This window comes from Ctenopharyngodon idella, chromosome 6, assembly GCF_019924925.1.
Source record: "Ctenopharyngodon idella isolate HZGC_01 chromosome 6, HZGC01, whole genome shotgun sequence".
Classification (NCBI taxonomy): Eukaryota; Metazoa; Chordata; class Actinopteri; order Cypriniformes; family Xenocyprididae; genus Ctenopharyngodon; species Ctenopharyngodon idella.
The window spans coordinates 5,135,558-5,162,991 of NC_067225.1; positions in this window are offsets into that span (position 1 = coordinate 5,135,558).

Sequence of the window (27,434 nt, forward strand, 5' to 3'; positions counted from 1 at the left end):
CATGAAACCCTAAACAAAATTTTATGAGATTTTAATAGAGTTATGTGTGTTGAACATCATAGAAGTCAATGTTACTATATGTTAGTTTTGATTGTAGGAGAAAACTAGTTGATTTTTAACCTTTTTGTGCTATTTTCAACTTCCGGGTTTAAAATCGTCTTTGGGTCAACATCACAGGATGTGATGTTTTCTTGTACTATAGTACAGTGATGACTCATCAGTGTCTCATAATTATTCATGAGACTGCGTGTCCCTGTGTGTCCTATGAGAAGATGCCTTGCTTAATTATTCATGACAGCACGCGTTGATGTGAGATTGCAAACTGAGAGATTGCATACATTAAGTGAGAGATGCATTAATGGATCAAAAAAGTGTTTGTTTTTGCTTTCTAAGAGTTTTTGCGTCACATAAGTTCTCTTCAATAGATCTTGAGTCTTCAACACAAACACGATTCATCCACACTGTGAGTGTAACCGGGCTTTACGCCCTTTTAACCGATCTAATGGCTTATAAAAGCACTGCCAAATAAGCCTCAAAAGTTATGAAAGATGCAACAGCGTGTTTATATATTTACATTCGATGCAGAGAATAAATGCGAATGGCTGTGCAGTTATTTGTGCATTAAATTATAGCTGTCACAGGATATGTGTGTATTTGTGTAGTTTACAGTTAGCTTACAAAACCATGTGTATATTGTGTTGCGTGTAATGGTACAGTGGCAATGTGCATTTGTGGGAAGTTTTTATGCTTTTAACTCAATGAAAGTGAAAAAAAACTGTCTGATTCAGAAGCTGTTGCTGTGTCAAGTTCTGTTTATTTCTAAAGCACATTTAAAAACGCCGACAGGCTGACCAAAGTGCTGTGCATTAAAAGCAAAAAATGGTACACAATGAAATAAAAAAACATACATTTAGAATCAGATAAAAAGACAAGGAAAAAAGATGCGTATTTGAGAAGATTTGAACCTAGAGAAAGTGGAAGCAGATCTGATGTGATTAGGTAAATTATTTAGCTACTTCAAAAGCTCTATTACCTCTGGTCTTTAGGGGGGTTCTAGGGATTTGTAGGAGGAGTTTACCCTCCAATCTTAGACCTCTAGTGGGAGTGTAGGGGTGGAGTAGGTTTGTCAGGTATGTAGGTGCAAGATTATTTAAAGATTTGTATACAAGTAGCAGAATTTTGAACTCGATTCTAAAGTGAATCGGCAGCCAATGAAGGGATTTCAGGAGGGTCGTTGGACTCCTCTCTTCACACTCCACTCCACAGCTCGCCACACCTACTTTTGTAGCAACTGTGGTGAGAACTGACTGCTGCTGTAATAGGTAGTTTCATGACCCTTTAATTACGGGGAAACTTCTTTACAAATATTACTGTATTGTTCCAAATATAAGACAATGTTTTTTGTTTTTTTTCCCCCTTGGAAATACATCTGAAAAAATGGGGTCGTCTTATATTCAGGGTCTAGACTTTTACATGTCAATAATACACCCGGAACAATAGAGAGTGCCAAATATGTGTAAAACGACTGTGCCCCCCAGGACTGAAGCGACCCGCCCTTGTAAACTAATAGGAGTTTACAGTGCCGGGGAACTCATGATGGTGAATAACCATCTAGAACAGAGAGGTTTAAAAGTCGGGCAAGAGAACCAGCAACTGAGGTGAGGTTATGATGCAAACTTTAAGCACATGGTGATAAACGCAGTGGAGTCATCAAACAACTCCTTAAAGGGGGGGTGTAATGCTATTTCATGCATTCTGACTTATTTACATTGTTAAAGAGTTGCATTCTCATGCAAAACATGGCCAAAGTTTCAAAACACGAGTTGGACGTATGACGGAGTATTTCTGTACCAAATACACTACTTCCGGTTTCGGACCGGGTTTCAGTTTTTTCGAGTATGGCCTGTATGACGTCAAAAGAGAGCGGAATTCCTTGTATAGGCACTTCTCCCTGATAAGCGTGCACACACACATCACCCAGAGCAAGAGCAAGAGCATGCCCATCAACACGCTTCTTTCGGGATACGGAAGACGAGAGATTTTTCAACAATGGCTGTGTCCCAATTCAGGGGCTGCACCCTTTGAAGGCCTGCATACACCATTGAACATATTTAAACATATTTAAATCAGTTCATGTGAGTACAGTAGTTCAATATTAATATTATAAAGCGACGAGAATATTTTTGGTGCGCCAAAAAAAAACAAAATGAGGACTTATATCGTGATAACGACTTATAACGCTCCGAAGCTTAATGAAGCAGTGTTTTTAAATCGGCCATCACTATATAAGTCGTTATTTTGTTTTTTTGGCGCACCAAAAATATTCTCGTCACTTTATAATATTAATATTGAACCACTGTACTCACATGAACTGATTTAAATATGTTTTTAGTACATTAATGGATCTTGAGAGAGGAAATGTCATTGCTGGCTATGCAGGCCTCACTGAGCCATCGGATTTCAACAAAAATATCTTAATTTGTGTTCCGAAGATGAATGAAGGTCTTATGGGTGTGGAATGGCATGAGGGTGAGTAATAAATGACATTATTTTCATTTTTGGGTGAGCTAACCCTTTAAATAAATCATAAGTTAATTAAAAATACTGTAGATAAAAGTAATAACCTGAGAGATGCTTCCACAAGCGTAATAGGACTGTGATTGAATGCTTTTGGTTTGTGCGACTTTAACAAGCCTTCATAGCGCTAGTCATTTGCACGCAGCTGCAGGTGGTCAGACTGGGTTCTGAAGACCGAAAACATGACTGATTTTTAACAAGCTCCCTTTGACTTAGAACGATCCAGGTGCTAAACAGAATCAATAATAAGATGGCCTGCTGTTCATGATCTTGTCCATCAAGGAGGTCTTAGAAGTCATACAGTGAAAACTAGTTGAGTTTTACTGCTGCTGGATATATATTTGCTGAATATGATTCTTGGAAAATAATTTAGACTGTCAAGGTACACTGCCATTCAAAAGTTTGGGGTCAATAAGTTTTTTTTTTTATACTTTTTTCAGCAAGGACACATTGAAATGATCAAAAGTGACAGTTAAGCCATTTATAATGTCACAAAAAACTATTAAATCAAAATCATTAATAATCAGAATGCATTCTTTATGAATTAAAGTACAAAATGTACTTATGTGTGTCGCATTTTGCGTATGGAGTTTAAAGTGAATTACACCTATTTTGTATGTCTCTGCCTCCGTTTTCACTTGTCCGGAAGCACATCTGTGTGTTCTTTTACACCGTGGTGGTGTCACTGGCATGAGTAATGGGATTACTGCTCCACACTGGGCCACAGGCCTGGCAGGAAGCACATGCCACGTTTAGTCACACAGTCAGATGTTCCCTCACACACGCACAGGCAAATACTCACACCGAAGGTCACACTTACTGGCCCCGTTCCACAATCTAAGCTACCCACACTGTCCATCGCCTGGCAGCAGTCTTCTAAGACAGCATCCTGAGATGGAACATCACAAGTGAATAATTTGGAACCACTCTATTCTGTAGGCAACCATTAAGCATGGCAGACAAATAGTGTTCAGTAGAGGAGACTCAACTGATATTCACTGTAAAAAATTATATGATCAGTAAGTCATAGCAGCATATGTTTTTACATTACTTTAACTCATCACAATAATTTAATAATTTCAACTTCATTTATTAAGTTAAATGAGATTCAACTAAATTGTCAATTTGTGAAGTCAGTTTAATATATTTAAGTCAAAATGACTTGATTATACTTAATGTAATTGGTTATGCTTAATCTAAGACTGCAAATGAACAAGTTAAGTTGAAGTAGGTGGAAATTTGTTTATGCAGAACTTGAAGTTAACATACAAAAGTTCTCAATTTTATTTGATGTCCCTCTTTGAAAGCATGAAAACTGTAGCATTTTGTAGCATCTAAAAAAAAAAAAAAAAAAAAAACAATTTTCAACTGGCTTTGTATTGTTACACTGTCTGTAGTATATGTAAATAAATTTGTTTACTCATTTTCCATTTTACCTGGACCCAGAAATTCCCATTTATTTGTCAGAAAAAGTCTGCCGGATGATGCGTTTTGCTTTCGACAGCTCCAGGGCTTTCGTGAAAACTACAGATTATACTTTCCATCGCGGTGTTCTCTCCATATTTACAGTTATTCGCAGCCTTTAGCCGCTGCCTACAACTCACTGGATCCTTCACTGTAAACCAAAAATGACCTGCTCTTGCTAAACATTTACTCTTTGAATTCTTGCACCAAGGAACAATACAAGTCAACACCATTATAACTAAAAGTTTGCTAAGAAGCATTTCCTACTAAAGCAAGGTGGTATTTGACTCTGGTCAAGCATATACATTGCAGACTAGTGGGCATGGTCTTGGATGGCAACATGCATATTATGGTGCAGTGCATTATGGGTGTTGAAGTTTTACCTATTTGGCAAAAGAGAAGACAACTTCTCTCTAGTCAGGTAGCACTAATTTCTTTTCCCCCCTCCTTTCTTCTGCATAGGCAGCCAAGGTTTATTGAAAGCCTATTTTGCCAGAGGTGAACTACTCCTGAGTAACTGATGACAGAATTTTCATTTTTGGGTAAACTATCCCTTTAAATAATTAAAAAATAAAACCCACTTACATCATTTGCCTGTATTCATCTAGCTGATACTTCAAACAAGGACTATATATATAGGCATACACGCACACACACACACACACACACACACACACACACACACAAACATGCTCACTACGAACAAGGCATCAGCGTCAGATAACACATTCCTATATAAGGTAGCCAGCCAGAGTGTTATTACAGAAATGTGCGACCATAGATAGGACAACATCACCTGTCTTGATGTCTCTGCTTCTGAGCATTTTAACTAGTACAAACACAACATCACTCACTGCCCCCTCCATACCTGTAACTTAAGACACATCCAAGGGTTTCTGAAAGCAGCCAAATAGCCTGGCATTATTCACTGCCATGATATCAAGTGCACACTCATCTGGGTCAAATGTAATTACACCCAAAGTGAATTTGGGGAGCTTAGTTGAGGACGAGAGAGAGGGAGTAAAGAACACCTGATCTTGTTAAATGCTGCTTCTTCAGCGGCAGTGCATGTGTGAGGAGGTAAACAGACGCTCAGGACTTCAGGCAAACACATGTTTCTTTTCTCGTCTGCCCACCGCCCTCTCCCTCAGGTACGCAAGCCGTTAATTGTGTTTTTCACTCTCCTCGGCCTGCAATCTGTACTGTTGTCGTCACAGCGCTATGGCCAGGTGTGTCATTAAGACCTCAACAACTTTATAAATAGCAGCTAGTTTATACCAGATGAAAAAAAAAAAAAAAAAGTAGGAAAGATGCTTCCCCATTAAAAAGTTTATATTGTATGCAACTACAAAAAAGTACTTTTTTTCAAGTACTTCACTTTTACATCTCACAACACTACCATTCAATAGGTCAGTAAGGTTACTGCAAAGAAGCAATATACTGATCCAAAATGACAGTAAAAAAGACTTTTACTGTATGTGACTTTTACAGTTACAAAAAATTCAGTAACACTTTATTTTGATGGTCCCTTTCGAACATTCTGTTGACAATAGGTAACTGTGCAACTACATGCCAACTAACTCTCATTAGATAGGGTTAGGGTTAAAGGCTGGTCAATCGCACTGACAGTTGAAACAATATACCCCTCCCCCACCCACCCTCTGACACAGCAACCCAGCTGATGTGTTACAATATAGTAATTTTTAATCAATAATTGAGTTTAATATAAATAAAGGTATAGTTTATAGTTTAAAATTAGGGCTGTTGATTTAATGCATTAATTAGATTATAATTACAGTCAAAAATAACGCGTTAAAATTATTAATGCATTTAATGCACTTGCCCTGCCCCAGACCTCCGTAGGCCATCTGACATTTCATACAGTTGATTGATGACGAATATGATGCAGGGCAACAACTCACTACGCGATGTAGCTTGTAGAATGCAGTTAGAATGTCCCTAAAATCCAAGATATGTGGGCAAAAATGCCCCATTTGAGTTTTTGACTGATTTACATCATAGCTTAATATAGTTAAATTATATCACTCAGTTTTGCTAATGAAAATATAAAGAAAAAGCAGAACTGTTCGTCTCCAAGCAACACACAATGGAATTTCATTTCTGAATCTGTGTTTTTGAATGAATCGAGTGAACCAATGATTCAATGGTCCATTCATAAAGAGTTGTTTGAACGAATCGAATGAATGAATGACTCAATGACATGAACATACAGGGCCAGATTTACTAAACGGGGTAAAGCGTGAGAGCGCAATTCCACAAAGGCGCCGTTGGGAGTGGCAATTTTTGCGCGTGATCTACTGCTGACGCGCAAACTAAAGAACACAGATGCAGTCAAATCATTTATGAGTGGAAAATATTTTCTCCCTTCTATCACACACTCTCTGTTCTCTGCGGTGTCTCCTCCTCGCAGCAACAATTGCAGCAATGTCGCAAAATGGGTTAAGTCATGCTTTTTTAAGGCGTTAAATAATGGCACAAATACCAGTAACTAGCGCAAACATTACTAAATCGCGTTGCGTGATTCGTTTAAATACTGCCCTCCCATAAAATTTGTGTCTGAAAGGGAAACTCCTACAAATGCATATGCAATAAGGTCAGTCGCAAAAACAATTCAGTCCACGCCTTTTCAGTGCTAATTCTGGACTGCGTGTCAAAGAGGGTTTGTGTTGGCGCAAGCTGTTAGTAAATCTGGCCCCATGACATTTACCGCCACCTACTGGCAGTTTTAGTTTCTTAGAGTATAATTTCATTAAAAAATAATTCCTTATTTCCATATTTAAAAAACAAACAACACTGAACATACTTTAATAATTAATAATACTTTAATAATGGCAGTGAACGGGACCAACGATTATGAAGCTCAAGAAAATGCATCTATCCATCATAAACGTACTCCACACAGCTCCAGGGGGTTAATAAAGGCCTTCTGAAGTGAAGCGATGTGTTTGTGTAAGAAAAATATCCATATTTAACAAGTTATAAAGTAAAATATCTAGCTTCCACCAGACCGCCTTCCGTATTCAACTTAGATGCACTTTCTTCAGCTTCATACTCATTGGTCCCATTCACTGCCATTATAAAGCTTGGATGCATCAGAATATTTATTAATATAACTCCAATTGTGTTCATCAGTTCACTAAAAGCCACAAAATATTGATTCTGATTGCTTCTTACACTGTTCAGGAGATCAAGGACAAAAACTGTAGTGTTTTAAATGTGGTATTTAAGGACAGGTTACCATGGTAAATTTCTGTAAAGATATTCACAGGTTATTGTGGTTGTTATTGTGGAGTCGGTCTCAAACCTTGATAATACTGTGGCAATATACGCTTGTGAAATTGTTCTCCCATCCTGTTAGTGTCAGATTAACCTTGATGTTTTTAACCATGGACATTTCCTCGATGTTCCAGAAACACGGTTCTTTGTATTGCGTCTCTCCTGAGACTGGAAAGTGACGAATTAGACAGATGTTATTTGCTTCAGTCCTCGCTATCACAGAATTGGTTTCTCCTGTGTTATTGAGGAGGTTTGATCGAGTCTGACTTTGTTCTCTGCGATAGAATGTGAGACAACAGTGATTGATTTCCTTCACCATCACAACCACACGTCCCTCTGATCAATATGACTCAGTTGTTTGATTACTGACCTTCATAAAGAGCAAATCAGTACATCAAGCCAATTCAAACAGAATAAACCACAAAAAAGGGCTGCAACAAAAAAGTGAATTTCCACTGTGCGGTCATGAGTTTTAAAGAACGGAGGAGAATTTTAGAAAGTGAGAGCAACAGAATGTCAAAGCAAGAAGCAAAGAAAAGAAATTGAGGCACTTTACACAAAGAGGGTAAAAAATGATTTTCTTTTTCTTTTTCAACAAATGATGGGTGAAAGGACATGCTTCAGAAAACGTTAATCATCAACTCCAGGAGTTCTAACTAAATATTTTTTGAGCTGTTTAATTGTCTATTTATTTTAACAGGTTTGCAACCTTGTTACTAAAACTTTTCAGGTTGCAGATTTAGTCTAAATCTAGTCTACTACCTGAATATCAATTAGATAATTCTATATTTTATTTCATTCTAAGGGGGATGGGGGGCTTTGGATAGAGACAACTACTTTCTGTCCTAGATTATTTTCGTTAGATAACATAACATTTTACATTAAGGTTTTATATTAACGTTAGTTAATCAGCAAATAACAATACATAATACTTACATAGCATGTAATAATCTGTTTTAATTATTTTCTACATTTACTAATACATTTTAACATTAAATGGATACATAAATGTAAATGCATATTGAACAAAATGAATCAACATCTTGCTCTAGATTAATGAATTATGTGTAAAAATTACATGTAAACTTTAAAGTCTTACCGATAATATTTTATCAAACTTATCTAATAGCTCTGCTTTATTTGACCAAAAATACAGTAAAAACTGTAATATTATGAAATATTACAATTGAAAAGAACTGCTTTCAGTTTTATTATTTTTTAAAATGAAACTTATTTTATTCCTTCTGAATTTTCATCATTGTTACTCCAGTCTTCACTGTCACATGATCCTTCAGAAATCATTCTAAAATGCTGATTTGCTGCTTAAGAAAATTATTATTATTATTATTAATGTTGAACACATTTGTGCTGCTTAATAGTGTTGTGGAAATTGTGATACAAATTTTCCAGGATTCTTTGATGAGGATTCTATGCAGCTCATGCAGAAGAGTTTAGAAATACCTACTTTTTTTATTATATAATGCTTTATATAGGAAATAGTGAATTAATTAACACTTTGACAAATAAATCAGAGTTAAAAATTAAATTCACAAAAGTGTGCATCAATGTGGCAGTTTAAAAATGTGAGAAACGACGGTGTTTACATGTGCATATAAAAGACGCTTACCTGTGAAGTTGAGTAAAGAGGGAGGGAAGGAGAAACATTTGCACGTGTGGTACAGCACCGCGCATGGTAATAATTCTGCTGAGTTTCCTGCTGTGTCCCAGTAATTGGATGATACGCTGAAGTATGTAATGAGAGACTTGCTGCATAAATATGAAAACACTTCATACAGCTGTGAAAAATTCAAGCTAAGTGACGCCAATTCACAGATAAATAGTGTTGAGACCCTGAGATCTAATGTAGCTGATATCACTTCTCCCCTCACAGGTGGCAATTAACAAGGTAAGACAATCTTAATCATGACAGGGTTTTTCTGCTTTATTTTTTCCTGTAATGCAGGTTCTGTGGGGTCTTTTTTTCCCCCCAGATGTGTATAAAGGTGAAGCGTACCTGTGAAGTGTCTCTTTCCTCAGTGTGTTGGGAACGTTCGCAGCTGTGTCTTACCAGGTGACTGGCGGGTCTTCTAGGAGCATGAAGTATCTAGGACTACTTGAGTGCCTTCAACTCATATTACACGGCTGACAGGCTGATGGGAACCTTGACTGCCTCTGAATATTTAACTGGAGAGGCCTTGGAGGAATTTGAATCCACTATAAAGTATGAGAGGGTGTGCTCAGGTTTTTTTTTTAATCGATCTAGAAGGACAGTCTGGTTCAAAGAAGGACACACACACACACCACAACTGTCCTCCCTGCTTTATGCGACCACAGATGTAATGACAAGATTATTGTCTTAAGAATAGTGAGGAGAATTTTTCAGTTACTTAGTCTAAACCTCAAATCAGTTAATGCTCTTGATGACTTTATTTCTGCTGTGAATATACTGTTGACAGTTTTTGTAAAGTTTTCTCCATCCATCCATCCAAAATAATTTAACTACAATAAATAACTCACAAAAATATAAGGCAGCACAGCTGTTTTCAACATTGATAGGGATGCACCAATACCAGTATCGGTCTCGGCCCGATACCAAGCCAGAGATTGCATATTATAGGGAGATGAGAGGGTCTGTGTCTCTTACCATTGGAGAAAGCGTAACGGCTAACTTAATTACGTGCGGCACTGCTCAGCCTATTGTGTAATGGCAGTGACATCAGTGCCTGACATTCAAAACTCCTTCCCTGCGTACCGCCACAGCTGGAGCCTTAGCATTAGCTGTTACACTTTTTTGGCTAAAGGTTGCAGGCTTGCCTTCCAGTGGCTTTGACCAAGCTCATATACTTGTACATTGATTAGTGAAGGCGGGATAGGCGGAATCACGCTGAATGACACAGACCAGAAGCGCACTCTCTCTCTTTCTTGCGCGCAATCCCAGTTCTCTCAAGCCAAGTTTACACTACAGGACTTTAAACGTCGGCAGATCGCTGTGCTGTTTGGACTACGTGACTTGCTGTGGAGTCTTGAAGTCGTTGTGGTGTTCACACTATGTGACACTACGCAAATGATCTGCAACAGGAGGTTACGCACTACACGAGCTGATGACAACTGTCACCCAACGACTTTATTTGAAAATAGATGTTGGGAGTAAATTAGATTAAATTTTGAATTCAATTTAATTAAAATTAAAATAACCCTTTCACACATAAGTTCTGGCTGACCTCCCAGAGTTAAGGCGACTGTTATTTAAGAATGTTTCCCTTTATTGTTTCCATGATGATGCGTCATGGTTGTCACATGACACACCGCGGCCAGCCGCCACACTGTATGACAGATGTATTGCTTTTCACACCATGTCATCAACTACCTGATATTCCGATTCACAAATATGTGCAAGTGAGTGTTTTGTCATTTAAAAACCTATATAATGACCTTGATCTTAATATATGTGAATTCATCCATTTGTCCCGAAATACATGTGGCCGGTGAACTGGGAGAACAATAGAGTGACTTTATAGTTACTTACACAATGTGTATCTGATATGAATAAACTTCGGCAAATTATATTTGAATGGATTGTTATTGCTGCTTCCATAGACATCAGTGTATATTTCATTGGCTGTTGTGTCGTGACACGCGACACCACAGGATATTGAGTCGGCCGACAGCTCCAGATAATTAGCATGCTAGATATCTGTCTGCCATCTGCGAGGCGTCGGCGACGTGTCAGCAAGCCTCTTTGATGCGTCGTTGAGTAGTTCAAACATAAAGATTGGCGAGTGCTGATCACTCGCTGATTTTCCCCCGATCACAGCCCGACCTGTCGGCGAGCTCGTTAACTTGCAAATTGGGCTTAAATCGGGCTTAAAATCCTGTAGTGTAAACTTGGCATCAGACAGCGTGTGATCAGTTCTCCTTGCGCCTGAATGGTCAAATGCACACATAGTTGTCAAAATGTCCGTTATGGCTTAAGTGGACGTAAATATTTGGGTGAAAACAGGATATGTGTTAGTATCCATGGATTTGGTCTTAAAGGGACCATAGCCTAATTAAATATTTGTCATTAATGTTAATAAAACAACAAAAGATAAAAAAGTTAAATAAATGTATACATGGTATATAAACCTACTGTATCTGAAAAACAAGTTCATTTAATTTGTATCTCTATAGTATTTGTTGTATTGTTTGTAATTTGTTTGAAAATTTATTTTTATATAACAACATTTATATATATTGGTAATTATGCCCTTTGAAGGTGAAATTTCTGTTCTTTAAGTTTGTGACAAGCACATAAAAATGTATTACTTTTTTCATTAGAGTAATAATAAAGAAGCTGTCCTACATTAATTAGTCTCACTGTGCTTGGTAAACTGCAACATCGCCCAAAAAAAAAGAAAAGAAAAAAAAAAAGAGCAATTAATAAATATATAGGCATCGGTATCGGCGAGTACCAGAAAAAAAAAAAAAATCGGTACTCGTAATTGGTCCTTAAAAAATGGTATCGGTGCACCCCTATTGATAATAATAAGAAATGTTTCTTGAGAACCAAATCAGCATATCACAATGACTTCTGGAGGATCAGGTGACACTTAAGACTGGAGTAATGGCTGCTGAATAAATTGCATTTTGAAAAATATTACAATGGAAAATGGTTAAAATTCCAAAATATTGCTGCTTTTGCTGTATTTATTCAACTTAATGTAGTATTGAGTATGAGACTTTCAAAAACATTAAAAAAAAAAAAAAAAAAAAAATCTTACAGATCCCAAACTTTTAATTCTGTGAGTCATTAGAGCCTGGTGGCCAATCTTCACTGATTTTACATCCCATCAGAAAGAGCAGAGTCTGAAGGTTGAATTAGTAGAGCAATAGCACAGCTGTACATAAGATATTGCAATCCACACAACATAATGAGAGACATATCAGAGTTCAAAAGAGGACAAATTGTTAGTGCACATCTTGCTGGTTCATCTGTGACCAGGACACCACAAGTCTTTGTGGTGTATCAAGAGCTATGGTGTCCAGGGTAATGTCGGCATACCACCACGTACAGTGGGTACGGAAAGTATTCAGACCCCCTTAAATTTTTCACTTTGTTATATTGCAGCCATTTGCTAAAATCATTTAAGTTCATTTTTTTCCTCATTAATGTACACACAGCACCCCATATTGACAGAAAAACACAGAATTGTTGACATTTTTGCAGATTTATTAAAAAAGAAAAACTGAAATATCACATGGTCCTAAGTATTCATACCCTTTGTTCAGTATTTAGTAGAAGCACCCTTTTGATCTAATACAGCCATGAGTCTTTTTGGGAAAGATGCAACAAGTTTTTCACACCTGGATTTGGGGATCCTCTGCCATTCCTCCTTGCAGATCCTCTCCAGTTCTGTCAGGTTGGATGGTAAACGTTGGTGGACAGCCATTTTTAGGACCATGTGATATTTCAGTTTTTCTTTTTTAATAAATCTGCAAAAATGTCAACAATTCTGTGTTTTTCTGTCAATATGGGGTGCTGTGTGTACATTAATGAGGAAAAAAAATGAACTTAAATGATTTTAGCAAATGGCTGCAATATAACAAAGAGTGAAAAATTTAAGGGGGTCTGAATACTTTCCGTACCCACTGTATATGAACCACACCCAACAGGAGTAACTTTCTGAAAGGGATGTCCAGGAACTGACCTGGATTGTATCCAAAAAACGTAAAACCACAGCTACCCAACTAACTGCAGAATCAAATGTGCACCTCGACTCAAACTGTTAGTCAGGAGCTCCACAGAGACAATATTCATGGTCACGCTGCTATAGCCAAACCCTTGGTTACTCTTGCCAATGCCAAATGTCGGTTTCATTGGTGTCAACAGTGCAAATCTTGGACTATGAACAATGTGAAACATGTATTGTTCTCTGATGAGTCCACCTTCACTGTCTTTTCCACATCCGGGAGAAGCCCCAGAAGCTTAACACCCGGGTTGTTGCTGCCCAGAGTAAAGCACAGGGGTGGATCAGTGATGGTTTGGGCTGCGATTTCATGGCATTCCCTACTGTGCATTCCCTACTGGCCTCACTGCCAAGGACTCCCGGACCATTCTGGAGGACCATGTGCACCTAATGGTTCAAACATTGTACCCTGAAGGGATTGACATGTATCAGCATAATAATGCACCAATACACACAGCAAGGTGACAGAATTGTTTGATGAACATGTGAAGTTGAACATCTCCCATGGCCTGCACAATCACCAGATTTTAATATTTTTGAGCCATTTTGGGGTGTTTTGGAGGAGGAAATCAGAAAACATTTTCTTCCACCAGCATCACATTGGGACCTGGCCAATGTTTAGGAAAAGAAATGACTCAACATCTATCTGGCCACTGTGCAGGACTCGTATCTGTCATTCTCAAGACTAATTGTTGCGGTATTGGCCACAAATTATTGTTTCAGTTTCATTGTCCAACCTCTGTAATTATTTTTTTGTGTATTATTTTTCTCGCTTATCCTATTCAGACATATCTATGTAAAACTACTGATATTAATGAACTGATGTTCATGTTTTTTGGGTTTTTTTTTTATAAATCCGGTTTTGAAAAGAGCTTTCATAAATACATTGAAATGAGTGCTGTGACATTTCTAGGAAGCGAAAAAAGGATCACCTCCAAGGTCAGGTTGAAAGAAAACGGCAGAGCAGTCATACGCATGTCCACACACACTCGTAGAAACACATGGTATGCCCAGCTTGTGAGTGCTGTCAGGCCTCTGGAGAGGACCATCTGCTTTCTCAAATTTACCTCCTCCTAAGTGGCATTCTGTCCTTCTGGAAACCTGACACCACCACGCCAAATTAGACACCAATTAGGGAGATATGCATCGAACAGTAATTCTTTATCTGGCATCTATTTTGGGTTCCCGGAGGATGCCACCACTGTACCTGCCAGATCGGATGAATTATCATTCACCTATAAAACTACGGGTAGAGAAACCCGCTCAGGAAGACTTTTATGCAGTGTAATATATCAGCCATTAAATTTAGATATTCATATTCAAAGTACATTGAAGCAGCTGCCAAGGGCTTGTGTTCCAGTTTTGAAATTACGCTTCTTGAATTGCCAGCATTTCAGTGGAATTCCATAAAGGACCGTTCACTCACTCTTAATGAAGGAACATTGATGGATGATAGCCTAACACAGCTCCATAGCGTATTTAGTGACAGTCTTTCTACAAATTATCATTCTGTAATTTCACAATAAGGCTGTTTAATACAGTCATTAACATCAATCCAATTACACAAAAATCTTTGTGGAAGAATGATTGATTCTGTTCTCTCAAAAAGGCTAAGACTACAGTAGTCTCACAGACATGACACACACAGATTGTTCACTGACTCTCTTATGCATATTATGCACAAAAATGGCTGGACTTGTCAGTTCAAACCTGATCGGATGGCTTTCAGGTTTTTAATTAGTTGTTGAGAAGACGAATTCAAGTTCCCAGGCTGCTACAGTGAGTGCTTCCTAAGTAGTCACTGAATCTGCCAGAGTTTGCAAGGTGTATGCCATTGAATCTTGAAAGACAGCAAGAGTTCAGTTTGAGGCACTTAGTATGTATCAAGTAAATATCATTAAAAATGTGGAATGCCATTCACAACCCTTCAAAATGTGGTGTATGTCATAGTTAATAAGATTCATATGTAAGGGAGTAAAGGAATACGTTTTGATGTGGACGTTGAGGTTGAAGCTGCTGAAGTTCACCCTCGAGAGCACCACCAAGTATTCCAATGGTAACACATCTTTTTAAAATACACTACTGTTTAAAAGTTAGGGGTCAATAAGATCTGGATTAAAACATATGCATTAAAAGTGACAGTAAATACATTTTATAACATCATATGCAATTTCTATTTCAAATGAATGCTGTTATTGTGAACTTTCTATTCATCAAATAATCCTGAAAAAAATGTATCTCAGTTTCTACCAAAAAAATAAATAAAAAAATAAGCAGCATGATTTCCGAAAGATTGCGTGACTCTGAAGACTCGACTAATAGCTGCTGAAAATTCAGCTTGGCCATCACTGAAATAAATTACATTTTAAATTATTTTAAAATGATATAAAATATTCCACAATATTAAAGTTTTTATTGTATTTTTATCATATGCAGCCTTGGAGAGCATTAAAGACTTTTCAAAAATATTAAAAAATAGTACTTTTCAATGGTAGTGTATATTGATTTTTCTTTCCTATTATTGCAGCATCTTTTATTATATTAACCTGAAATTACTATGATAATATGGGTAAGACATTAGAGAGGCTGCATTACAACGATAGCCTAAAACAATGATTAAATATCTTATGTGTATTAGTTAACATTATTTTCTCTGCCTGCAGCCTATGATATCACTTAACAAGGAAGTTTCAGAGCCAAAGCAAGGTATCACATTTTGATAAAAGATTAAGACCCCTTTTGTGGAATAATGTGCACTAATGAATTGTGTACAGGAAAATAAATAATTTATTTTGATTTCTTGACTTGTGTAAGCACACCTGTAAATTCCTCTTTGAATTTCATCTGATTTCTTTCACTGAAGATCACATGATAAAATGAACTTCGATTGGTTGCCGTGTGGGTGGCCTTGACTTTAAAAAGGTCAGACTAGAGGCTAAAAGCCTGTTCACACCAAGAATGATAACTATAAAGAAAACGATAAAGATGTAGTTCTAAAAATCATTCTAAATATAATAGAATAGCAGAGTCCACACCACAGCTATAACGATAACAATAGAGCAGTGGTCGGCAACAGGCGGCCCGCGGGCCAAAACTGGCCCGCCAGCAATAATATCTGGCCCGCACCCAGGTTATTTTGATAGCGGCTGGTTCTGAAATGGATCTTTGTCTCATGGTGCCATCTAATATTACCACCGTGTCTACACCAGACGCAAATTTTTTCGCGCCACGCCACAACAGCTAAAAGTTGTCTACACTGAACGTGAAGTGAGAATGCCAAGGAATAAAAGAGTCAAACAATTATTACAATAAGTTTAAAAAGCTAATTAAAATGATACACATTTATTATTCACAATATTATTTTTTGAGTTATTTTTTATCCATTCCGCATCTGTGTGTTTTAGCAAGGCGGTCTGTGTTGCAAGTTGGTGAATGAAGATACTTGCCAGGTTATGTGTCACTACTCTGCTTTATTAATTTATCCAGTGTAAAGCCCGGACACTGCCACACAAATGTGGCTTTTTGTTAATGACTACTACAAGATTTAACACAGAGTAACAGCTCAATACCAGCTACAAAAGACACTGTAACAGTCTGTCACAGGCAATTCTAGTTGCATTTTTCATCAATTAATTGCTTAAATTATCCTTTGACTATGTTCTGGCCCGCCATCTAGTGGCAAATATTTTTTTGGGCTCGATACCAAACTTACTTGCCGACACTTGATATAGAGGAACAATTTTTTTTCCAGCTTTTGAAAGATAAAACACTGACAGCCAATCAGAATCCATTCGAATTTAAGGGTTTGCGCATTTAAAGTTAATCTCCAGGGTCCAGTAAAATCCACCACTGTTTGACAAGTCAAACACCCTTTTCAAGGATACTTTAAAGAAAATGGATATATGGAAAACAATCGGCTTCACCCTCTGAATAAATGGTGAGAAGTAGCTATTAATGGATGTGAGATCATTATGCCAGGCTAGCAAACAGTGTAACACAAAATTACCTCAGGCATTCAGTGCTAGTTTCGACAACATTGTCTTACTTCCTTTGAAGTTGCTGTGAAAAAGACTAGGTGTTGTTTTCATTCTGCTATATTGACTACATCAGCTAAATACACTGTTAGATTAGATTGATTGCACTAGCTAGATTCACTTGAAACATAGCATGCTGAGGACATATGCTGGTTAAAGCCGTGTAAATGCAACAAGAACAGCAAAAACAATGACGTTGTACACACTTTGAAACCGCAGCGCGCGAGCTTAGAATAAACAGACCGTTATCGTTCGTTGGTGTGGATGCAAATAATAATTAGTGTTATAGTTATCTTTATAGTTATTGTTCTTCATGTGAACAGGCCTTAAGACTAGGGTTACTCAAGTCTTTGAACAGAAAGAAGCTAACTGGTGTTTTGGCCACGTGTTTAGCCTACTTTGGTATATTTTCGTCCTTGTTTGCACATTGTTCCAACATTTCATGATGAACCTTTGTTGGAGCCACATGTAATTTCACAGGCAAAGACAACAAAACTTTGAAGGCAACTTTGACTCTTCTCTGATTGATCTCCTGAGAAGAGGCTTCACTCTCTTCTGTACAAGGACAGTATGGCTGCAGAGGAGGCTTGTGCTATTGACTTTTAGAGCTGAGCAGAGACTCTCCTGGAGAAATGCAACACTGGCGTAATGAAGAGAGGGGACCTTGACAAGATATCAAATCATCTAGGGGCACAAACGGGAGGGTGGGAGATGGGAGAGAGAGAGAGAGAGAGAGGACAAGAACAAAAAAGAAAGAGTACATCACAACATCTTGCCCTCTGCTGTACTGTCTACTGTCTTGCAGTCCTGACACTGCAATTAAAATACCTCTGTCTTGGCTGACCTTTATTTTCTCTCCTCCAAGACCAATAAATACTGCCAGTCATTACTACATTCGTCACCTTAAACAAGCCTTGTGTGTAGAAGAGTCAAACAGGTATGTATGCGAAATGCAGTGTGGGATGCATAGCAGCTGTCCAATTAAAAAGGTAGAGAGGAGAACAAAGCCAAGAGAAGAGATGGACAGTCCCCAGATACCTCCGGCTCTTCAAACATCACTACTGTAGGCTCAGAATTCAGCACATGGTGTCATGGTTCACTTCCCAAGATGTTAAATGGTTCCTACAACTGTGAAAAGAAGAGATAGTTTGATGCACATCAGCATTTTAATAAGTCACCATAGCTGCATACATCCTTCATAGAGAATATGAAATCGAAATTAGCCTTATTTATTGTAATGCATATTTCTGGTCTTATTATATAAAATTAAGTTTAAGTATGGTCACGAATATGTGTGTGTGTGTGTGTGTGTGTATACCGTCTTAAAAAAGGACTTCAGACTTGGCTCATCCAATCAGATTGTAGAGCTGGAACAATTTATTTTATAATAGTGTTTTTTGTAGGGATATTAGAGTTTTTGAAAGGTACATAATGTTTTTTATATATATTTATTTGTGATTTAAATGAAGTCTGTACCACTTGATTGTCTTGCACACCTATTTTCAGGAGCATCTGGACTTGAAGACAGTTTTACCACAAATCTCCAACAGCCATGATGAAGCCATTCGTTGGAGAAGCAAAACTTCTTCGATTAAAAAATAAACAAGTCTAGATGTTCCAGAATGCTCAAGGATTCTCAGATCACTTGCTGATTCACGTAAATCATTTTCCAGTGTTACAGTGGAAAAGGCTACTGCAGTGAGTCACGTCTATCTTCCTTCACAATAGATGATTCAGTCCAAATATAACTTAATATTATCACAGGCAATCAGAGTTAAAGGAAAATGAAAATGATGTTCCGACCTCGTGTGACGTACTTTTTTGGAAAAGAGTGGCGAGCATGTTATTCACATATATTTCTCCTTTTGTGCTCCACTGGAGAAAGCAAGTCATACAGATTTGAAACAACATGAGGAAGAGTGAATAATGGCAGAGTTTGAATTTTTGGATGAACTAATACATTAAAATATTGAGCTTGTCTAAAAGAAAATAAAATTTGGTGCAGGCAAATGAAGCTCAATTTAATTTTCAGCAAGTAGGAACTAGGGGGAAAAAGCTCCTGGGTATTTTGAGGAGGAGGGTTCTGAGTAAATGTGTACAGATGACGCCTCATTAGCTTCTAGCGCTGCGCAGCGGTTCCTCTTTAAAACGACATTACTGTGAATGTGCCCTACTGTAAATGAGTCGTTTAAGGCCTGCCTGTTGCTATGAGTCCAAACTGCACCAGAGAGAGCTTTCGCCAACTCTCTTCTACATTAGTTTCCATGGTGATCGGTACTTCTTTCAACTAAGTGTTGCCTTTATTTGTGAATTACAATTGATGTTCTATATAATAACGTTGTGTATGTCTAAATTTGGAAGCTGCAGTGTTTCTTTGAAAAACCATTCCGTAATGTAGCCCAAACTAATCAATAGAAAAGATTGCGAGCACTTTTCCTGTCAACAGTCTCTTTCACGGCGGCAAATATACTTCATAACTCCTAACAAAAGACGTCAAAGAGCCCGCTCTAGTATTATGAGTCTGTAAGTGTCCCCTGAACTGTCTGAATGGTGTCTTAGATCCTGGAATGCAACCAAGGACAGTTCAGTATGAGGCCACGCTCCATGGAGGCCCAGAGCAGTCACTAGGTCGATACAGACAACTCATCAGTTGCAATAGAGCGCTACATTGATGGCCTACCTTTTCAGTGTTCTTGCTTCCAGGGTTCTGAACAGGTTCAAGAAACAAAAATAAAAACTGGAAACAAATGAATTTTAACAGGAAAACAAAACCAAGTTTAATCCTTCTGAACAGAAACGCTTATTTGAAATTACCATTGACCGGTTATTTATCATTCTGTTTAAGATTTTAATTTGCCAGTCAACGAATCATGAATTCAAATAGTATGGCCAATGCAAATCTGAAGTTGGCACATCCAGTGTGAGTGAAATGCCCGCACTCAGTTGTCAAGTCATCCTAGGTAAGTCGCAAGGCAATGTGCTGGCATTAGCTGTTGGATCTCAGGAGTTTATTCAAGGAAATGTCACCATGGCAGGTTATATCCAGCATGGTGTGTGTTTTGAAACAAGTGAAAATTGCAGTTTAGAACCTCTACTTTTCAGGAAAAAAATGTGTTTTTTAAATGATTAAACACCTTGTTGTCAAAGTTAGTATCATGGATTTATGTATGGTCAGACGCTCGTAACAAATGAAGTTACGAGGTGTTTCACCAGTGAATGTCGGAGATTTGTGTTTTGTCCGTCATTAGAACAAACGCATCTGAGGCAGTAAGTGCATCACATTATGTTTTTATCAACTTACAGGTTACACACATTTAATATATTTGGTCGAAGTGTTAAGCACAGGCTTTATTGGCTATGACTAGATGGCAAATACCAGACTAGAACACTCTTCTCCGCTCCTCGAATACATAAAACATTTGCCTTGACACACATCGTGTTTTAAATAAACAAAATACTTTACTTATTCAAAGAACCAGTTTTTTATTTAGTTGCACTGCAAACAAGCAGAGACAGTCTCCAAAATGTTTGAGGTAATTTAACTCACGATTAAGGTGGGTGGAGCTACTGCATGAGGTTTTGCCGACAGTTTGAGGATCCACTTGAGTTACGAGGTTTAATCACTCTTAAGGTCCTTGCACACTGAGTTCTAAATTTTCATATGCGTTTTTTCGTATTTGTCATCCTAAAAATTTGTCATGCACAGAAACCTTGCACACTGAGTCTGATGCGTATTAATTAATCCGTTGCGAAAAAATTTGCAAAACAATACAAAATGGAGTCTTCAAGCAGTGAGGGTGATTTTGTTGTCCTCTCTCTTCTTAAAAGGAGAAAAAGAAAGAGGAAAAATTTGGGTCCATGCAATCCTGAGATTGCGTCTTTATATTCCGTCTCTTTGTATTCTGCACTTTGTTTGTCACAGTGCAAGTCGAAGTGGGTTAAATTGTCAGACGCCATTCTGGATTTTGCCGTTCGCTTGTACAGTGGCTCTGAATTGTCAAAACACCTCTCAAAATGCTTACTATGGATGCGAAAAATGCAGAAATTTGAACCTGATCCAAATTTTTTTTATGACTGATGAAAGTAAACGTGTTTGACACAACGTGAGGTCATATTTATTTTTAACATGTGAAAATTTCAGACGAGAATTTTGGACTCTGTGTGCAAGGACCTTTAGTATAAAGTTCAGTTCATGATCTGGTATAAAGTATAGGCAAAAATGTTTTCGGAACAATACTCAGATAGCAAGGTGACATTGATACAATGTTGTGTTTTGATCCATACCAGTTTTGATCCAACCATTTTGGTTGAGATTGACATTTCAATGTTTAAAGTGTGCTGGATCAGCATTGAAATTTTGATGAAAGTCGACAGCACACATGGATGGAGACAGTGACATTGAACTAACAGTGATCATGCAGGTATGTATCTCTGCAGAACACTAGTGGCTGTTTCCTAATCAGTGGGGTGTTTTCAACCCATGATGGGCATTTTCAACCATGTAACCCGATTTGCTCTAATCCACTGGGGGCTTGGTTTAGGAGTGGGCCTTCATGATTTTAGCAAGTCTGTTGAAAAATGGTTAAAAAAACAATGGGCTTGTTCTACTTGGAGCAGCGCTGCACAGACCGATTGCTGTATGACGTCAAAGTACCACAAGAGTGATTAGAGAGCAGAAGGCTCTGTATGCTTTTAAATCACTTTCATGGTACTTTGATGTCATACACCGATCGGTCTGTGCAGCACTGCTCCAAGTCAAACAAGCCCATTGTAGTTTGAAAATGGCCACTAATCGATAAACACCCATTTTGGTTTTGCATGTGCACATTTCAGTAGTCTAATTGATGCTTTCTCATTAGAGAGAAAACACAGGTGCATCCTATACAGAAGTCTTGTTTGTTGAACCACCAGACTTCAGCTGCGTCTCATTTCGGAGGCTGTGTCCTCCAGAGGTCGCATTTGAAGGCTGCATACGTCATCAAGGATGTCTTATTTAAGAAAAGTAACCGTAATAAAAATATGGTTAGACTGTTATTCCTTGTGAGGTGTAAAATATGTAATTTCTTTCTTACTTTGCAATCTAACGGTTACTTTTATTAAATGAGACCGTCTCGATGACTTATGCAGACTTTGAAATGAGATGCAGCTATAGGCTACATGACTTCTCTGGAACAATTTCAAACAATGCTGCATCTACCTTATTATTTCTCTGTTCCTTTGTTTTGTGTGCTTGTTATTTGTGATTTGTACTGACTGTAATGAGATACATTAATTAAAAAAAAAAAATGCAAAGTTATTAAAGGATTCACTTCAGAATTCAAATTTCCTGATAATTTACTCACCCCCATGTCATCCAAGATGTTTATGTCTTTCTTTCTTCAGTCGAAAAGAAATTAAGGTTTTTGAGGAAAACATTCCAGGATTTTTCTCCATATAGTGGACTTCAACAGCTACTAACAGGTTGAAGGTCCAAATTGCAGTTTAAATGCAGTTTCAAAGGGCTGTACACGATCCCAGCTGAGGAATAAGGGTCTTATCTAGCGAAACAATGTCATTTTCTAAAAAAAAAAAAAAAAAAAAAAAATTATATACTTTTTAACCACAAATGCTCGTCTTGCACTAGCTCTGCGATGCGCCACGCATTACGCAATCAAGTTGGAAAGGTCACGTGTGACGTAGGCGGACAATTTTGAAGTTGGATGAGAAAATGACATGGAGTTTTTCGCCCTACTGCGGTACTTCTGCTTATGTCACGCGTGACATTTCCAACATGATTATGTAATGTGTGGTGCATCGCAGAGCTAGTGCAAGATGAGCATTTGTGGTAACGTGAGCATCTGTTTGTAATGTTTTTTTTTTCTTTTTTCCTTTTTAAGCCCTGCTTGCTTCCAGAAGTTCTTGTCCAATTCATTTTCTCTGTAGGTATATACAGTACATGGATTAAAACACAATACTACTGGTCTTGGCTTGTTGGTGTCATGGACAGTATCACACAGTATCAGTATCATAGACAGAACACCAGTACATCTGCAAGTTAAACTTTTTATTTTTTATTTTTTTTATTTTTGAAGAATTATGACAATGTATTCGTATTTAAATAGATTTTTTTCCACACAGTATTTGGTATTTTATTTTAATACATTTCATTGCATTTGAACATTTCATTGAGTTATTTTGTATTTTTATTTTAAATACATTTTCATGTATTTATGCCCATCTCATAAATACATGAAAACGCATATTTGGATGCAGAGAATCTCTATGGAACCTTTACATCGTGAACCATACTGTTGCACTCTGTGGTGAAAGTGTTATCATTAAAATGTTTAAAACACTTTGCTTATAATACTTAGGTATTATTATTTTTATTCTTTAGTTTTGGAGTTGGCTCATTGTAGAGAGTGGGACAATGGCTAGGAAGAAGCTTCTATGGCCAGAGGGACTAGAGCGATGTGGACAGTCGGATAATTAACTCCTTATCCAGTGGCCTTTCGGCACATCAGAGAACTCTTCACTCTCTTTATGAGTCTTCTCTCTCTCTCTCTCTCTCTCCCCCTCTCTCTCTCTCTCTCTGATTGATCAGTTGGTCTGTGAACGTGGCAAGCTGAGCAATGGAAAATAAATCTGTTCGGCACTGAAATGTGAACTTAACCACCGTTCCCCCCTTTGTCTTCCTCCTTCAAGCCCCCTGTTGCAGTTTTATTTCTCTTTTCATCAACAGCCAGGTGTGTGCTTGACACTGATGTTGGTATCATATGTGATTTGCATCTCCTAAATGCATGCAGAATATCTCCACCTGTCCCCACCGACCCATCAAAACTCACACACATGCTCACTTCCTGTCCACAAGCTGCCCTATGCCCCCCCGACCCGTGGCACACATGTACACGCAAACAAATCTGTCCCCTGTCAATACGAATCTGATTTTCCAGAGAGCAAAGGGCCTCCAGCAGGAATTAGCCACCCTCCAGTGAGCTCAATAGAGTCTTAATTAAAGGGCCAGTTGTCTAAAATGACCATGCTGTGCCTACAAATTAAAATGCCACTCTCTCTACCGCCTCTCTGTTTCTGATGGCTGTCAGCAGAGCGAGCCAGAGGAGAGATGTGAGCAGGTTCACAGTCCTCTACAGTCACAACCCTGTTTCTCACACCATAGGGTTTTGAAAAAGTCACTTTATCTAACCATGGGGTAAAAGAAGAGAGTTCTTGGAAATAGGAGAACTGTATATTATTATATTATATTATTATCAAAAATTATACAAGGCAAGTTTATTTGTATAGCACATTTCATGTAATAAGTCCATTATGGACCAATTTAGCCCTTGTATAACACACATTGGTAGATTGGATATCTGAGTAAAATCTAGAGCAATAGCAGTCTGGTTTCGAATCAGTGATTCGGAGCGTGTATCAAACTGCCAAAGTCACGTGATTTCAGTAAACGAGGCTTTGTTACATCATAAGTGTTTCGAAATTTGTGTGACTTTGGCAGTTTGATACACGCTCCGAACCACTGATTCGAAACACAAGATTTGTAAAGCTTCAAAGCTTTATGAAGCAGTGTTTTTAAATCGCCCATCATTGTTGAATAAAGTCATTATTTTGTTTTTTTGGCGCACAAAAAGTATTCTCGTCTCTTCATAACATTAAGGTTGAACAACTGTAGTCACATGAACTGTTTTAAATACGTCTTTAGTGCCTTTCTGGGCATCTGAAAGTGTTAATTATCTTGCTGGCAATGGAGGCCTCACTGAGCGGATTTTATCAAAAATATCTTAATTTGTTTTCCGAAGATGAACGAAGGTCTTACGGGTGTGGAACGACATGAGGGTAATTAATGACAGAATTTTCATTTTTGGGTGAACTAACACTTTAAGTATCATGCTCATTTACTGGAGTCCCTAATCATGCAGATTTTGACTACATGCTCTGAGAAGTACTGTACAGTAAGAATGTTATTTCCCATAACCCAGAAATAAACATTTCTTAGAATTAATAAACAATTAACCAAGTGTTCACTGGACAAACAGGTTAATTGATTGTAATATTAATTTTACTGCATTAAGTTCATTCTATTAACTGATCAAAATATGTATAATTAATTATAACCAGAAGATAAAGTTCGTAAAACAAATGATGTTGGCTTGGGAAAGTCTTGATGGGCAGCCCGAGTGAAAAGAGCCAACGCATATGTCTGTTCAGTGTCCTGGAGGTGGCCCCGCCACAAATAAATAAATAAATAAATAAAGGACTTCTAGTATTTAGAGCTGTAACAAACAATTGTTTTGAGGATCGATGGATCTATTAATTTGTCTATCTATTATTTGTTTAGCTACACTTTAAATTAGGTCTCTTAAACTACCAAGTACTAACATTTAAATTAATCATTTAATTATTGTGTACATGTTTTTACATTGTACTTATATTTAAAAAATATCTACAAGTTTAGTCATTGAATATCTATTATTTTCTGATTAGTCAATTATAGTGGCTTACTAGTATAACCTTAGTTAACCTACCAATAAATAAGAACTGTAATAATTACAAATACTAAAAAAAATCCCAACATGGAAAATAATGTGCCAATAATTAAAAGGGCATTTAACAGTAATATATATCAGTAATACAAAAATGCATGCTGTTTTCACCGTCAGTGTTTGGGACTGGCAACAGCATTTGCTTACACTTGAGTTTTGAAATGTTGTCTTCATTCAGAAGACTAAATATCTGCTTGAACATATCTATGAAGGAAATGAAGTCACGGCCCCTTTAAGAGGCGCGGCTCGGCTCGTCAACTCTCTGTGTGTAACATCGTATCAGGCGATCAACTAACCTGTTCAATAAACTGTCTAAAACATGCAATCACCCGATCAATACTGATATAGTAGATGGCTTTTCACTGTATATTAACGTTTTCTCACAGAGGGTTTTTGGAAATCGCTCTGTGCAGCTGTCTCTTTCTCTCTCTCTCTCTCTCTCTCTCTCTCTCTCTCTCATCTGCTCATGCTGGGAGCGGCAGCGGCGCCGGCGACACGCTCCTCATTAATGCACAAACCTTTGCACAGATGCCACACATCATTAACACAGTCATTCAAACAAAGAAGCTCTTTAATGCGTTCTTGTGCTCGCTTGAATGAGATTCGCCATGTATTTTGGACATGATGAAGCGAGAATGGACGAGCTTCCGAGCGCGAGCTGTATTAGAGTCGCAAGCCGTCTCTGTGTCACTCAAAAGCGCCTCCAAAATCTAAATGTACTTCTTTACTGAGTTCTTGTGATCGAATCGCTTGAATGTTCCGTTCAGAAATCTGATCTTTCAGCTATCTGTCATCAAAACAGCTTGCATTTACTAAATGTAACTTTTTAAAGGATTTAGTTCACTTCTGAATGAAAATTTGCTGATAATTTACTCACCCCCATGTCATCCAAGATGTTCATGTCTTTCTTTCTTCAGTCGAAAAGAAATTAAGGTTTTTGATGAAAACATTCCAGGATTATTCTCCTTGTAGTGGACTTCAATGGCCTCCAAACGGTTGAAGGTCAAATTTACAGTTTTAGTGCGGCTTCAAAGGGCTTTAAACGATACCAGACGAGGAGTAAGGGTCTTATCTAGCGAAACGATCGGTCATTTTCGAAAAAAATACAACTGTATATGCTTTATATAAACAAACGTTCGCCTTCTAAGTGCCTCCGTCAAAACCGCATTTCTGTATTCTTCAAAAAGCTTACGCTGTTTGTCCTACGCCTTCCCTATTCAACTTACGGAACGAACGCAGCGCCAGTGACATTTTTTCCGTAAGTAGAATAGGGAAGGTGTAGGACGTACAGTGTAAGCATTTTGGAGAATGCGGAAATGCGGTTTTGGCGGAGACACTTAGAAGGCGAACGTTTGTTTATATAAAATATATACAGTTGTATTTTTTTTTTTTCGAAAATGACCGATCGTTTCGCTAGATAAGACCCTTATTCCTCGTCTGGTATCGTTTAAAGCCCTTTGAAGCTGCACTTAAACTGTAATTTTGACCTTCAACCGTTTGGAGGCCATTGAAGTCCACTATAAGAATAATCCTGGAATGTTTTCATCAAAAACCTTAATTTCTTTTCGACTGAAGAAAGAAAGACATGAACATCTTGGATGACATGGGGGTGAGTAAATTATCAGGAAAAGTTTATTTGAAAGTGGACTAATCCTGTAATGTGTTCCTGTGCTTGTACATTGTAGAGTCGCTAGAATGGTTAAAACTTGTAAGCCTTAAAACACATACAAATGAAGAACTGACAAATCGAAAGTAATCTGGTCTAATATAATGTGGGGCTCGTCTGCACAATGTATGAG